The 14,218-nt window shown below is 36.9% G+C and overlaps 1 pseudogene across 1 annotated transcript; it reads right to left on the bottom strand.

Annotated features, from left to right (window-relative positions):
- Window positions 1-612: 612 nt before the first annotated feature.
- Window positions 613-13,145, bottom strand: LOC123781696 (killer cell lectin-like receptor subfamily F member 1; annotated as a pseudogene). The gene is made up of 6 exons (XR_006776790.2): window positions 13,007-13,145; window positions 12,085-12,183; window positions 10,839-10,927; window positions 7,396-7,550; window positions 6,260-6,373; window positions 613-3,261 (listed from the first exon to the last, which is right to left on the bottom strand). The product of XR_006776790.2 is annotated as a killer cell lectin-like receptor subfamily F member 1 (transcript).
- Between the last annotated feature and the right edge of the window lie 1,073 nt (window positions 13,146-14,218).

Below are 14,218 nucleotides of genomic sequence, written 5' to 3'. Positions count from 1 at the left end.
AAAAGAATTTTTAAAAAAAATCCAGCTAGACTAATTGTTTTATGTTTTAGTACTTAATTAAATGCTTTAAACATTTAAATCAAAATCTAAGTTTCAAAGAACATTGATAATTTAGCTTTGAATTTTAAAAAGATCCACAGACCTTTTAATTTTCCATCATTTTTCCCTCCCTTCTTAACTGCAACTTCTCTCCTAACATTTTCCCCACATTTCTCAAATGTACACATTTAAAAAATAGTACATATGTTTCCATTCATTATACTAAATAAACATATATTTGTGTTTTCTGTGTTCAATTTTTTAAGTGAGTTGAAGTTCTTATATTTCATTCCCTGTAAACGATAATGACTTCTGTTCACACATATCAATTTGCAATAATTTTTTTTAATTCACGTATGACCTTTAAGTTTTTCTCTTACTAGATCTAAGACTTTAAAGTAGGCTTCCCATTGGTGATTTCATATTTAATTGACAAACATTAATATAATAATCTCTCTGCTCCAAGTCTCAATGTAAGTTCTAGGTCAAAAACAAAAACAAACAAACAACAAACCTGGAAAACTTCATTTATTAGTACATGTACACCTAACACTGAACTTTATTGAAAAAAAAAAAAACCCAGAGTGGCTGATTTGTCTACACACAGATTATGATCATCTAGGCTAAGGGAAGCTCGGCACAACTAGAAAAAGTTGTGCTGGGGAAACAATACAACATGTTACAAATAATCTCAACAACATAACAAGTACTTATTTATAATTCATCATGCGTCAGGCACCTTGTCTCTCCCATACAATAATGAGGATCATGTCCTTCCAGAGTTGACAGTACATTAATAAATACAAATAATTAAACAATGGTCAAAAAATAGGGTATTAAATGTTAAGATAAGTACAGGAAACTATGAAAATATACATCAAATGCATATAATTTAGTTTGGAGTAGATAATGGTTAAGGAAATATTTTGCACCAAATGGTATTTAACCGGCCTTCTGAAAAATAAGCAAGAGTTAAAAAGGCGAATATGAAAGGGAGGAATGTCAAGCTGAGGCAAAAATATGATTAGATTTGAGGCAAGAGAAAGCATGACATATTTGAGAAACTGAAAAATTTAGGGTGTCTGCATCATTACACGCACGGCGTGGAGGAGGAATGAAGAGGAACCAAGACACAAAGAGTTTGGTAGGAGATGCTCAAAGATTTAAGCAATGAAAAGCCCCTCCAGGGAATTAAGTAATGAGTAATGTGGCCTGATATGAGGTTTAGACAATCACTGCAGACAAAATATGGAGAATGAACGTTGGCAGACAAAACTAGAAGCAGACAAAACAACTGTTGTGGGAATCCAGGACTAGAGGGTGGGTCTGAAGATATGTAGATGGATTCAGAAATAATTACGTGGTAAAATTGAGGGGATTTAAATGAGGGTTTGAATATCGAAGGTGTAAAGAAAGAAGTCATGGTTGACTCCAAGGACTTTGACTTGGACTAATGGCCACGTTGCTGCCATTCGCTAAGCTAATGAGTTTAATTTTTAACATGTGAAGGCTGAGTGGCTTTGAGATGTCCAAAAAGAGATGTCCAGTGGACAAAAAGCTGTAATAAGGTCTGGGTTAGAAATATGGGTTTGGGGGGTGCCTGGGTGGCTCAGTCGTTAAAGCGTCTGCCTTCGGCTCAGGGCGTGATCCCAGCCTTATGGGAACGAGCCCCACATCAGGCTCCCCCACTGGGAGCCTGCTTCTTCCTCTCCCACTCCCCCTGCTTGTGTTCCCTCTCTCGCTGGCTGGCTCTCTCTGTCAAATAAATAAATAAAATCTTTTAAAAAAAAAGATTAAGAAATATGGGTTTGGGAGTTATCAATAAATTGATGACAATAGAACTTACAGTGTGGGTGAGTTTAGCCAAGAACTGCGTATGATTGAGAATTCACCCAAAACTCTGAGGAATGTCAGTATTGAAGAGATCAGAAGAGAGAAGAGATGCTTCAGAAAAAACTGAGGAGCAATGGCAGGAGACATAGACACAGATTCAAGAGAGCATTGTGTCATAGATGCTGAGGTTAGAGAGTATTTCTAGAAGAAAGGACAGGTCAATAACAAGCAACACTGCTGAGAGTTAAAATGAAAGCTAAAACATCTTGTGTTTTGCTAGAAGAAAAACGTTTGTGACATAGTGAGAACACTTTAGTGAAGTAGGAAAAGCAGAAACCAGATTTTAGAAGAACGTGGAATGGGAGGTGGAAAGAGGAAAAAGCAAGTAGAAACAATTTCTAGGAGGTTTGACTTAGAAGAGGTGGGAGAAACTGGGCAGAAACTGGAAGCCACGTGTGGTTCAGGGAAAATTTGTTTGTGCTCTTGCATGTTTCATTGCTGAAAGAAAAGGAGGTGGAAGAAAAGACAGGTCAGAGCGGAGATGATGGAAGAGGGAAACTCCTTGAAAAAATGAAAAGAGATGCAATCCCAAATGTAGACTTAGAAATTTGATTTAGACAGACAGAGGGATACTCCTTTTTTGGAAATGGAAAAAGAGGAAAAAGAAATAAGTAAGATGCAGACAATTGTCTAGACCAGTAGTGGGGGAGGGGAGAAAAGCTCCTTTGCTAATGGTGAATGAGAAATGAAGGGAATTTTTTAAAAGATTTTATTTTTATTTATTTATTTATTTAGGGAGGGAGGAGGGGCAGAGGGAGAGGAAAAAGAAAGAATCCAAGCAGACTCCCCCACCATCGGCACAGGGCTCGATCCTATGACCCCGAGATCATGACCTGAGCCAAAATCAGGAGTCCAAGCTTAACAGACTGAGCCACCCAGGCGCCTCGAGGAGAGAATTATTGAGTAGACAAAGGGACAGTTTCTGTCTAAAACAGCCACCATAATGAATAGGGGGTAGCTGTGGAAATACAGCACCAGTGACCAAGTAGAGCTTGGGATGAGTTGAGGCTGATTGCCCGGATTGAGGGTGACACAAATCTACACCTTTATCATCATCATATATATGTTGTATAATATGTGTTGAAGAAATAATGTGTTTTGACAAAAATACATAAATTTTAAATGTCCTTGTTAAATGGTTTTTATGGGAAGGATAACCTGGGGTCAGCTTAGAGGTCATTGTCTGCAGAAATCACGTGTTGACAAATCCAGTAACTCTGATTGCAACATTTTTCAGAAAACACACCCTTCTTTGTTACCACAGCACAGGCGTTATCCTCAGCCGGGCCCAGGACTTGAAATTTGTAGAGGAAAAAGAAACATTCTGTTCTCATTCAGCTAAAAACACAATCGTGTATATTTTGTACGTTTTCTCCCTCCTTAGGAGGGATGTACTGTCCAAGCTGGAGATCTAAGACACTAATTTTCAGATAAGGAATGCCTGTTACAAGATGACTTCTTTAATAAAGGTAGTTGCTCCAAATAGTTTTGTAATCAAAAATGGTCATTCGTAAACGGAAAGGCTGTGTGGAATTAAAATAAAAATGTGAATAAGAAGCACCGGTTTCCCAATTCCATGTGATCATACAGAAAAATAAAGATCTTAGAGGACTGTTATCTGTTACAGTCTGAATGTTTGTGTTCCCCCCAAAATTCATGTGTTACAATCCTAACCCATAAAAGTGATGTATTAGGAAATGGGGCCTTTGCTTACATCGGAAACCGGGGATGTACTGTATGGTGACTAACATAATATAATAAAAAAATCATTAAAAAAAAAAAAGGAAATGGGGCCTTTGGGAGGTGCTTAAATCATGAGGTGGAACCCTCATAATTCCTTATAAAAAAGACTCTAGAGAGATCCCTAGCCCCTTCCACCATGTCCTCACATGCCTACAAACCAGGAAGAGGGCCTTCACGAAAACATGACCATGCTGAGATCTTGATCTTGGAGTCCCATTTTCCAGAACAGTGAGAAATAAATTTCTGTTGCTTGTAAGCTACCCAGTCTGTGGTAGTTTGTCATAGGAACCCAAGTGGACTAAGACAGAGGACAGTCCTGCCCTTTAGGAGAAAAGTTCATTGTATTACTCCAAAGATTCCTGATGCAACTTTTTGTATCTGCAACAATGGAATGATACAACTTTATAACAGACAATATCATATTTATCATTCTAAGATTTAGAAATATCAACACATCTAAAAATATGTCTGTTTTTCAGAAAGTATTAAACCAATTTTCTGTAAAAAATTAAACTATTACCCTTTTCATTTTCCTGACCCAAATCCCAAGTGTCACACCTTTCAAAAATCTTCCTTCACTGTTTGCCTATAATAAGCCTCCTTACTCCTACAAGAGATCCTAAGAAAGAATGGTATATCTAGACTTTACACGTTAAATGTGGCAACAGTAACCCCAGACAGAATGAGGGACAGAGTGAAAGTTAGAGTGAGCAATAGAGGAGAAGACCTCCTCACTTTAAAAGGATTTTAAACCCTCATAGACACCTCAGCAAGAGAATTTCTGTGCATTTGTGTATATATGGGTATACCCAAATCCTTTACCCTTTATACAAAAGAAGGAAAACTCCCCTAAGTTCTGTTTTTCCATATTTTAAGCCACCTTCTCTTGTCTTAAACAAATAAGCCACAAGGCATCTACAAAAATCAGGGAAAAAAACCCCAGTTTTAAAAACAAGATTGGTAAATTAATAATTCTAAGCAAGTTTGCAAGTGGATTGACAGAGCATCACTTTATCAAATGTATCATCATGTTTTTAATCAAAGGTGGGGCGCCTGGGAGGCTCTGTCGGTTAAGCGTCTGCCTTCAGCTCAGGTCATGATCCCAGGGTCTTGGGATCGAGTCCTGCATCATCGGGCTCCCTGCTCACCGGGGAGCCTGCTTCTCCCTCTCCCTCTGCCTGCCAATCCCCCTGCTTGTGCTCGCTCTCTCTCTCTCTCTCTGCCAAATAAATAAATAAAATCTTAAAAAAGAAAGAAAGAACCAATGGTAAGTTATAAAATTAATTAAGTGTTTGATATATAGAGAGTATGATGGCATGGGTGGGGAGTGTAAATTTTAACAAGAAATATTGTAAATAGTCTCTGGATAAGAATATTCATTTGAAGGGTGACTTTCTCTGTTTCAGAGCATTTTTTTTTCCTGCTCTCAACCAGTCGGGTAGGCCTGCTTTATCACTCCAGAGCATCTATAGTTTTCCTAAATCCCCTTATCTTCACATCTCTTTGAGAGACACAACAAAATTCCACATTTTCAAGAAGTGGAATTAACTTTTCATGATGCCTGAAACCTTGATACTGAGAGTAGAGAGTTTCACCTTGGACCCCCAGGAGCTTCTCTGCCTGTGTTTTGGGGATTGGTGCCTAACCCCCAAAGGTTTTAGCACTCTCTACCCATGGAATTTAAGCAGAAGTGAATGAGAAGTTGTGGTCCATATATACAATGGAATATTACTCAGCTATCAAAAGAACGATTTCTCAACATTTGCTGCAACATGGACGGCACTGGAGGAGATAATGCTAAGTGAAATACGTCAAGCAGAGAAAGACAATTATCATATGGTTTCACTCATCTATGGAACATAAGAACTAGGAAGATCGGTAGGAGAAGAAAGGGATAAAGAAAGGGGGTAATCAGAGGGGGGAGTGAAGCATGAGAGGCTATGGACTCTGAGAAACAAACTGAGGGCTTTGGAGGAGAGGGGGTGGGGGAATGGGATAGGCTGGTGATGGGTAGTAAGGAGGGCACGTATTGCATGGTGCACTGGGTGTTATACGCAACTAATGAATCATCGAACTTTACATCAAAAACCAGGGAGTTACTGTAGGGTGACTAACATAATATAATAAAAAAAATATTAAAAAAAAAAGAAGTGAATGAGGTGCATAAAAGTAGATACACATATTGTTGACTGGGGGGACAGTATTTAAAAAGAGTCAAATGCTATTTGTTGTATTATGTATAATATATTCCTTAGTGTTTCCCAATAACTGAAGCCTTCCTACTAATCAAAATGAGGATTGTTTGGTAAACTTTTAAGAAATACTTCGAAAGAAATGAAATTTAGAGAATTTCACGTTAACTACAATTTTCCATTTCTACCTCTAGCACTATAGATAAACTCAAAGCCCAAATAAGAAAATAAATTAGCTTAGGAGACTTCATTTCCTTAAGACAAAGTTCCTAATCTTTCACATACTAACAAAGATCAAAGTCTTCAGTCTATGGAACCATTTGGCTATCTGGAGTTTCAGGCAACCCCCAGTAGGGAGTGGCTGCTGAGAGACTCGAATGCTAAATACTCACAACTGCAGATCTAATGGGGTGCCATCCAGCCAGGTCCATGTCTTTTGGGGGGGGGGTGACATTCAAGCCAATCCAAAAGTAAATTCCGTCTTGTATATTACTCTGTATGAAATCCTGTGAAAGAGGATCCAGAGGAAACAGAGTTAAACCTATTAAAATAGCCTCTTCTGACTTTTATCCAGACTTCAGAAAGTTTTGATATTTATCTCCCTATTCAGGAAAATCTTAAGAAGCCCGAAGAAGTTTCCTATGTATTTAGGGAAGGAAACTGATACAGGAGGTTTGCCAAACACATGACTCATATATATTATGTGCAGGCATGTGAAGCTTAATGGATTTCACGGGGATGATGATCTGAACAGCAGCTGCTGAGGGGGCTCAACGGGGACGTGAAGGCAAAGCTAGGATGAATAGGTCTGCTTAAAGGAGCAAGAAGTATCCGCCCAGTGCTTGCCAGTGTGCAGTCTTGGGGAAATCTGGTGCCTATGGTCAAACTACCCACGAGGGGAAGAGCCCATCTTCCCTACTGAAGATACTAGGGATATTGCCAGATACCGATCATGTTCAAAGAGCTTGTAACTTTCTTTCCAAGAGGTAATGTGGAAGGATGGCACTGATATCCCAGCTTTGTCATTCACAGGCTGAGTGAAATAGGCAAGTTTTGCAAACTGTCAAGTTCTGCAGATTCTCCTTCTGGAAATAGGGAAAATACTGCCTATCTCATAAAGTTATTGTGAGCACTAAGTTTGATACCATTTGCAGCATGCCTACCACAAGGCCTGGCATGTGCTAGGAATTCAATAAATGGCCATCATTATGAGCACTATAATTATAAAAGCTATTTTGGGGTGCCTGGGTGGCTCAATCGCTTAAGCATCTGCCTTCAGCTCAGGTCATGATCCCAGGGTCCTGGGACTGAGCCCCACATCCTGGTCCCTATTCAGTGGGGAGACTATTTCTCTCTCTCCCTCTGCCCCTCCCCCTGCTCATGCACTCTCTCTCTCTCTCTCCTTCTCTCACTTGCTCTCTTGTTCTAGCTCCCTCTCAAATAAATAAAAATTAAATCTTAAAAAAAAATCCCTACTTATTTCTCTCAGCTTTAGAAGGGCTCATTTTCATGGCAAATTGGCTCTTACCAGTTCAGCCTTGTCTTGGATAATCAAGAGATGTGATTTCATTATTAAACAGGATTTTTGGCTATCGGTCCATGATTTAAAGGTTTTTAAAAAATTATAGCATTTCCCCTTTTTCTGCGGCCAGTTATTAGGGCATAAGTTTAGCCTCGTGTTTGCTGAAATGGCAAATTAGGAAGAAATAGGAGAAGAGCAAGGTTTGAATATCAAAAAACGTTTGCAATAATTTTGTAAACTTTTCCCTTAAAAGTAAAGATTTTGCCCCACTTTTAAGAAAAGGACTCCCTCTCCACTGACGAATAGTCCTTAGAAGAGATAAATGCCAGAAATATTCATAACTATTGAGTAATTACTACATGTCAAATAATTTCCTGTATTTTTATGCACTTGAATATATGAAGTATCTTTCCTTACAAGAAACGTATGAGATGGATAAAATTATTAATTTCATATTCCTCATTTTGTAAATAAAGATACTTAAGTTAAGGTTAAGTAAACAAGTATAAACTAGGAGACGAACGTAAAGGTTAAGGAACTCACTCAAGGTATGAACTAATACTATATACTAATACAGCCAATATAATAAGTGGTAGGGCATACGGAAACTTAAAGTAAAACAGAGTCTAAAAGGCATGAGGAGAAAACCACTGTAGAAAAAAAAAAACATATATATCCTTTTCAGAGTCCCTTGTTGGTGCAAAAATATATATATTTCATGATACGCTCTATCAGTAACTTTGTAAAACAAATTGTTCACCATGATCCCAATAACCTCAATGCCCATGTATATCTGAAGAGGAAAAATTTGAAATAGGTATGAAAATAAACCTATTTTTGAAAATAGGTGCACACAAATTTCAAGTGAACTTCTTATATTTTAAGCTGAATGGTAGGTACCTAGGTATTGATTGCATTCTATTTAAACTTTTGTATATCTTCAGTATTGCCTATTTTTTAGATATCCACAAATTTGTGTACAAACTTGTCTGATATATTCAATGAGATGAAATGAAAATGTAAACTATAAAATACTCTGTAAAAAGTTAGTTATCCGCGGTAGGGCTCTTTGAGAGATAGAATGAGGAATCACATTACTTGGGGAAATTTTCCCATACGAAGTCTCTGTTTGAATCAGCAAACTACCCTGATTTTCACAACACTCCTCCCAGAGCATTTTATTTTATAAGCCGTAACAACATGGGCATTGAAATATTAAGTATATTAATGAGCTAGATTTTAACTGCACTGGCAAGGAAAAATACCTCCAAACCCACTTCAGACCAAAGCTGGGGACAAATTTTGGTTTTGCTGAAATTTAGTATCATAAATTATTGACAGAAATAAATGACTTTAAGCTCTTGTGCTTATTTAGAGGTTTACTGTGACGTGACCTTTGCTGGGGCAGCCTTTGGCCTCTAAAATAAAACATGAATATTTCCCTTCACTCTTCTATTTGTTTGCCTGAAAATCACATACCACAGCAATAAAGAATCTTGCCCAGGATCTTGGCAATGCGGTAAAGTGGAAAGAAATTCATCCATTGGAAAAGAAAAAGTTATTTGGTATGTGGGAGACTATTATCGATATGCCAAAGACAAAAGTGATGAAAAGAGCAGAAAATTTTTGAGTGCTTTAATGCTTCCAAGTGATCTAGAGAAACCTAGAAGAGTAATGTATGGGGAGCAATATAGAAATGTCCGTAATGGAGAAGCGCTGAGTCGACCTATTACAGAGATGGGATATAAAGACTAAAGTCTTCAGGGAAAAGTGCCAACATAAACATGCACATTAGTTATTTTTTCATACTATTTTCCATCACTCTTTATGGCCATCAATATTTAATTTGAATGCATTTATTAATTATCCAAATTTAACCTAAGGTTTAGACATACATTTTGGCATAATTCATGGTATTTAAACAAGGCACAAGTTTATAGTTTCGGGTAGATTTTTTACTTCGAAAATAGTTGTAACTTGGGAGAAAAGGTTAATCTTCTTATTCTACAATAAGTATTGGTAAGTAAGAAAAAAATAAACAATTTTTTTAAAAAAGGACAAAGTGAGAACGAGACAGGTTACAGAATAAAAACATAGAAATGTCCAATGTAGGTGATTTTATTTTTAATTTCCTATTACATAAGAAATTTAACTAAAACCAGGTATGTGTATTTTTATCAGATTATATCAGCGTTATAGTCTGAACTCTGTGTGTGTGTGTGTGTGTGTGTGTGTGTGTGTGTGTGTGTGTGTGTGTTAGAAGGGTTCAGAGGGTAGGAAGTTGCAACAGAGAGACAAATATCCAAAAGAAATGGATTGGATCAGCAATGAACAAAGACTTGAGGTTGAGAGAGTATGTTGCATTTTGTTACCATACTGAGGTTTGTTTTGCTGGAGGCTGGAGTGCAAAGGGGAGAGTTGCATTGTGAGAACTGAGACCGCTATTGCAGGAAATCAAGACTCAGAAGGAAACAATGTTAAAGTGCTTTGATTTATAGTGCTTACACTTCTAGTCCTTACACTACGGAAAGTCACTGGAGAGTTTGAAGCACAAGAGTGCGGAAGGAGAGCAAAATATACCACCCGAAATATGCCTCCTTGACATGGGTTTACCTGAGGTAGTTGTTTTTAAGAAACTGCAGACACAGAAGGTCTGAACACCTAGTAGAAATTATCCTTTTATAAGAGACGTTTACAGTTACAAGGGAAATCTCCATTTTTAAGAGTGTCCTTCCACTCTGTACCAGGAAGAAGAGGATGACCAAACTGTCTAGAAACTTATCAAAGACGGCATAGATTTAAATCTTCACAACCATATCCTTATTTTTCTGTGCTTTGCCTGAAAAACTCCCATGACTGGTGAAGGTATTAGGAGTTAGTGACTTTCTATATTTTGTATATGCCTAATAAAATCAACAGATGCAGGAAGAAGCCTCCTCCAAGCTTCCCTTATCTGAGTAAAAATAGAACCTTCTGAGATAGGAGGTTGTCATAAATTCCTCTTTGGAGTGGTTCACTCCCAGAAAAAAAAAAAAAAAAAAAGATGACTAAGAACTCTACCATAAATCCCCTTTCTGGAGGAATTTTGTGACCATGAAGAGGGAAAGGCTGCTCATACCTGTGTATACAGACACTATTGCTCACTTTGTTATCTACAGTTTGTTCTCCTGAAAAGGCCATTAGTCTTTCCTAAAGAAATGTATTTTTTTTTCCAGAGAAGCTGCTTCTTCCCCTTCCCTTTCTCCTACTAAGCTAGGTGTCTAAACCATTCACTGTAACCAGATAGAGCTAGCTACTTCTTTTGTTGTCTCCTATGACTGCAAATAAACCTTTTCTTCCTGTTACTTGGTCTTTTGACAGTTTAATTCACAGGCCTCCTGCTACAAAACTTAAGAGGGTAGAGGAAAAGTTTTTCCTCCTCTACGATGCAATGAAATATAAGCACTTACTTGTGAAGTTTGTATTGTCCTGCTGTTTCCTGGGAGAAGTATTCATACAATGCAATCTTTGGTTCCATTCTCGCTACTGAGATGACTTACTAACAAATGAAGGAAAGTAGTGACACTAATTAGATTTCTACAAATACAAGCTTGTGCCTTTCAATTATCTGTTAAAACAAAACTACAAGTGAATGCACACACCGGTGGCCAAGAAATTTATCTATAGCGTTTCAACCCTATAACTTGACAAAGGATGAATAAACTTAAGAGACTCCGGAGATTTCCACTTATGGAAAAGTAAATAGAAACAAACTAAAATTATCTAAGAAAAATTCAAAATATATTGCTATTTGTGTCTGTTTGGCATGATAGGTTAGAAGGCTGTATGATCTTGAACGGGTTACATAGGTTTTCTATTTCTCAGTTAACTCATACAGAAGAGGGCGAAATGCTTAACAAACTTAGAGTTGTCTCGAGACTAATAATAACGTATGTAACATGCTTATCCCAATTTCTAACACATAGAGGGTAACAACAGGGGTACCTGGGGGGCTCAGTCAGTTAAGTGTCTGACTTGATTTCCACTCAAGTCATGATCTCAGGGTTATGAGATCAAGCCCCATATAGAGCTCTGTGCTGGGTGTGGAACCTGCTTAAAATTCTCTCTCTCCCTCTCCCTCTGAACCCCCCACCTCATAAAAAGAAAAAAAGAAAAAGAGGTCACAACAAATAGAAACAATAGCAGATATAATTACCTATGGCTCTTCTTGAAGTAGAGCTCGTTTTAGGAATAATTCAAATTAAATTTAACTTGGCCTTAAATTTTCAAATAGTTGATAAATTTTGTCAAAACTTCAAAATGTCAAATTACTTCTAAAGTCCGAAAGTTTTATTTAAAGGACCAAATAATCAACTTCCATAAAACTAAGTGCTTTTACCAAAACATAAAACTTCACTTCATAGAATTGTGACTGCCAAACCCACACGATTTAGCAATTAATTAAAATTATAAGCAGATAGGCTTTCTAAATTTACAAGTTTGTTGCCTCCTCTGTATATGGGAAAAAAATACTCATTATTAATGAAATTATCAACTGTGTCATTTAATACCACTTTAGTTTAAGTACTAATGAAAGAATATGTTAAGTAAATGTGAAAAATGATTCTGGAAAAGTTAGAGACATAAAGGTAAAGGAAACTCCAAAGGAAATACATTCATCTCTATGGTTGAACATACAGCTTTCAGTTTACTCACCCCAAATTGTTAGTCCTATCACTGTGGCAATGAGTATAACCAGCACAATACTGCTCCATCTCAGAGCAGCGCGATGCCACTTGGGACATTGAGGGTAATCTGTAATAAATAATTTTTCTTTCTGAAACACTTCAGGCATTTAAAACAAACTTGAAAATGCATCATAAAAATGCAAAATTTTGAGGGTGCACATTGTGTTAAGGAGGGGGAAAGAAATACGCAATCTCTGTTTAAATTACCTTATTATGAATGCATACTTAATTATCTTTAAAGAACTGGATTTATTGATGCTGAGGTCCATATGTTTCACTTACTATTTATTAAATATCCTACTTATGTAACACTTCCATTCAAAAACTACGTTTCACAATCAAATTGGTGGATATTAGTTGATCAGCTGGTTAGTCAAAACATTGCCACTAAAATTTGTCTTCTACTTTCATATATATCTTTTCTGAACCTCACAGATATTCCAGTGGGACTAAAGCCTGGGAAGGCAAAATATAAGTAATACCAAAATAATTGAATAATAATAAAAATGAGTGTCAAAAAGAGAAACATAAGCAAGACTGAGTATTGTAGCTATCTTCTCAAATGTTTGAAATAAAAGTTTTATATTTATATCCATTCATGAAACAAATCTCAGATGTTAAGCTTTATAATTACATATTTTGCTTTAATAAAATAGCATCATAACACTTTCATAATCTTCAACCTAGGTCAAATCATATCTGATCCATTACATTCAACTTAATAAGATCTATATACACATATTACTTAAAGGTAAGATAAAACATTTTCTGATTAACAGATTCTAGTTCAAGTTATTAAAGTTCTCATTAAAAGTCTAGGATTAAAAGACCCCCAGAAAATTCTGATTGTGTTACAATCTGTGGTCTAATGGAGGGTTATGGATTCTTACCTTTGCATGCCCACTTGTGTTGGCAATGACAAGGATGCTTTCTTGGCTTCCTCATCATTGATCTCTCTGTGTTTTGCGTCTGTCCAAACATCCTGTAAATAGAATAATCCATATTTGAATGAGATGGAAAGAGGGACATTACCTGATCAAAAGCAGAGTCAATCTCTGCAAACTGTGGCGTTGAAACAAACCCAGTAGCTGAAAACCACAAAGGATGTGATTTAAGAGTGAGGTGGACTTCGTTCTTTTAAAAATAAACTATTCCTTTTAGGATAGTTTTAGACTGGCAGAAAAATTGTGAAAGTAGTACAAAAAATTCCCATATACATAATATGCAATTTCCCCTATCATTACCATGTTACATTACTATGGTGTGTCAAAATCACATCAAAAACCAGGGATGTACGGTATGGTGACTAACATAATATAATTTAAAAAATTACAAAAAATTAATGAATCAGTATTCATGCATTCGTTTTTTTTAAGATTTTATTTATTTGTCAGAGAGACGGAGCATAAGTAGGGGGAACAGCAGGAAGAGGGAGAAGTAGACTCCCCGCTGAGCAGGGAGCCTGATGAGGGATTCAATCCCAGGACCCTGGGATCATGACCTGAACTGAAGACAGACGCTTAACCGACTGAGCCACCCAGGTGTCCCTTGATGGATTATTATTAATTAAAGTCTATACTTAATTCATTTTTCAACTAATATCTTTCTTTGTTTTTACTTAATACATTTTTCTATTCAAGAACCGCACTCAGGGTACCACAGTACTTTTATTCTTCACATCTTAGGTTAATCTTGTCTGACAGTTTCTCACTCTTCCTTGTTTTTGATGTTTTGTTTTGTTTTGTTTTACAGTTTGGAGGCAAGTGTGTCAGATATTTTGTACAATGTTCTCAAATTGGGGTAGTCTGATGTTTTCCTCACCATGACACTTGGGTTAACGGTTGTGGGAGGAAGATCACAGAGATGAATTGCCATTCTTATCACAACTTAGAAATCTGAGTGCATACTTCCAACATGGCTTATCACTGTTGTTAACTTTGATCACTTGACCGTTGTAGTCTTTGTGGTTTATCTACTATAAAGTTACTCTTTTTTCTCCATTTCCACACTGCACACTTTGAAAGGAAGTTCATATGTGCAGTCCACACTTAAGAAGTGGAGAATTATGCCGCTTCTCTCTCACAACAGAGTATCTACATGAA

The sequence above is a fragment of the Ursus americanus genome, chromosome 25, assembly GCF_024610735.1.
Source record: "Ursus americanus isolate L20-20 chromosome 25, mUrsAme1.1.p, whole genome shotgun sequence".
NCBI lineage: Eukaryota > Metazoa > Chordata > Mammalia > Carnivora > Ursidae > Ursus > Ursus americanus.
This window is presented reverse-complemented; position numbering and strand designations above follow the sequence as displayed.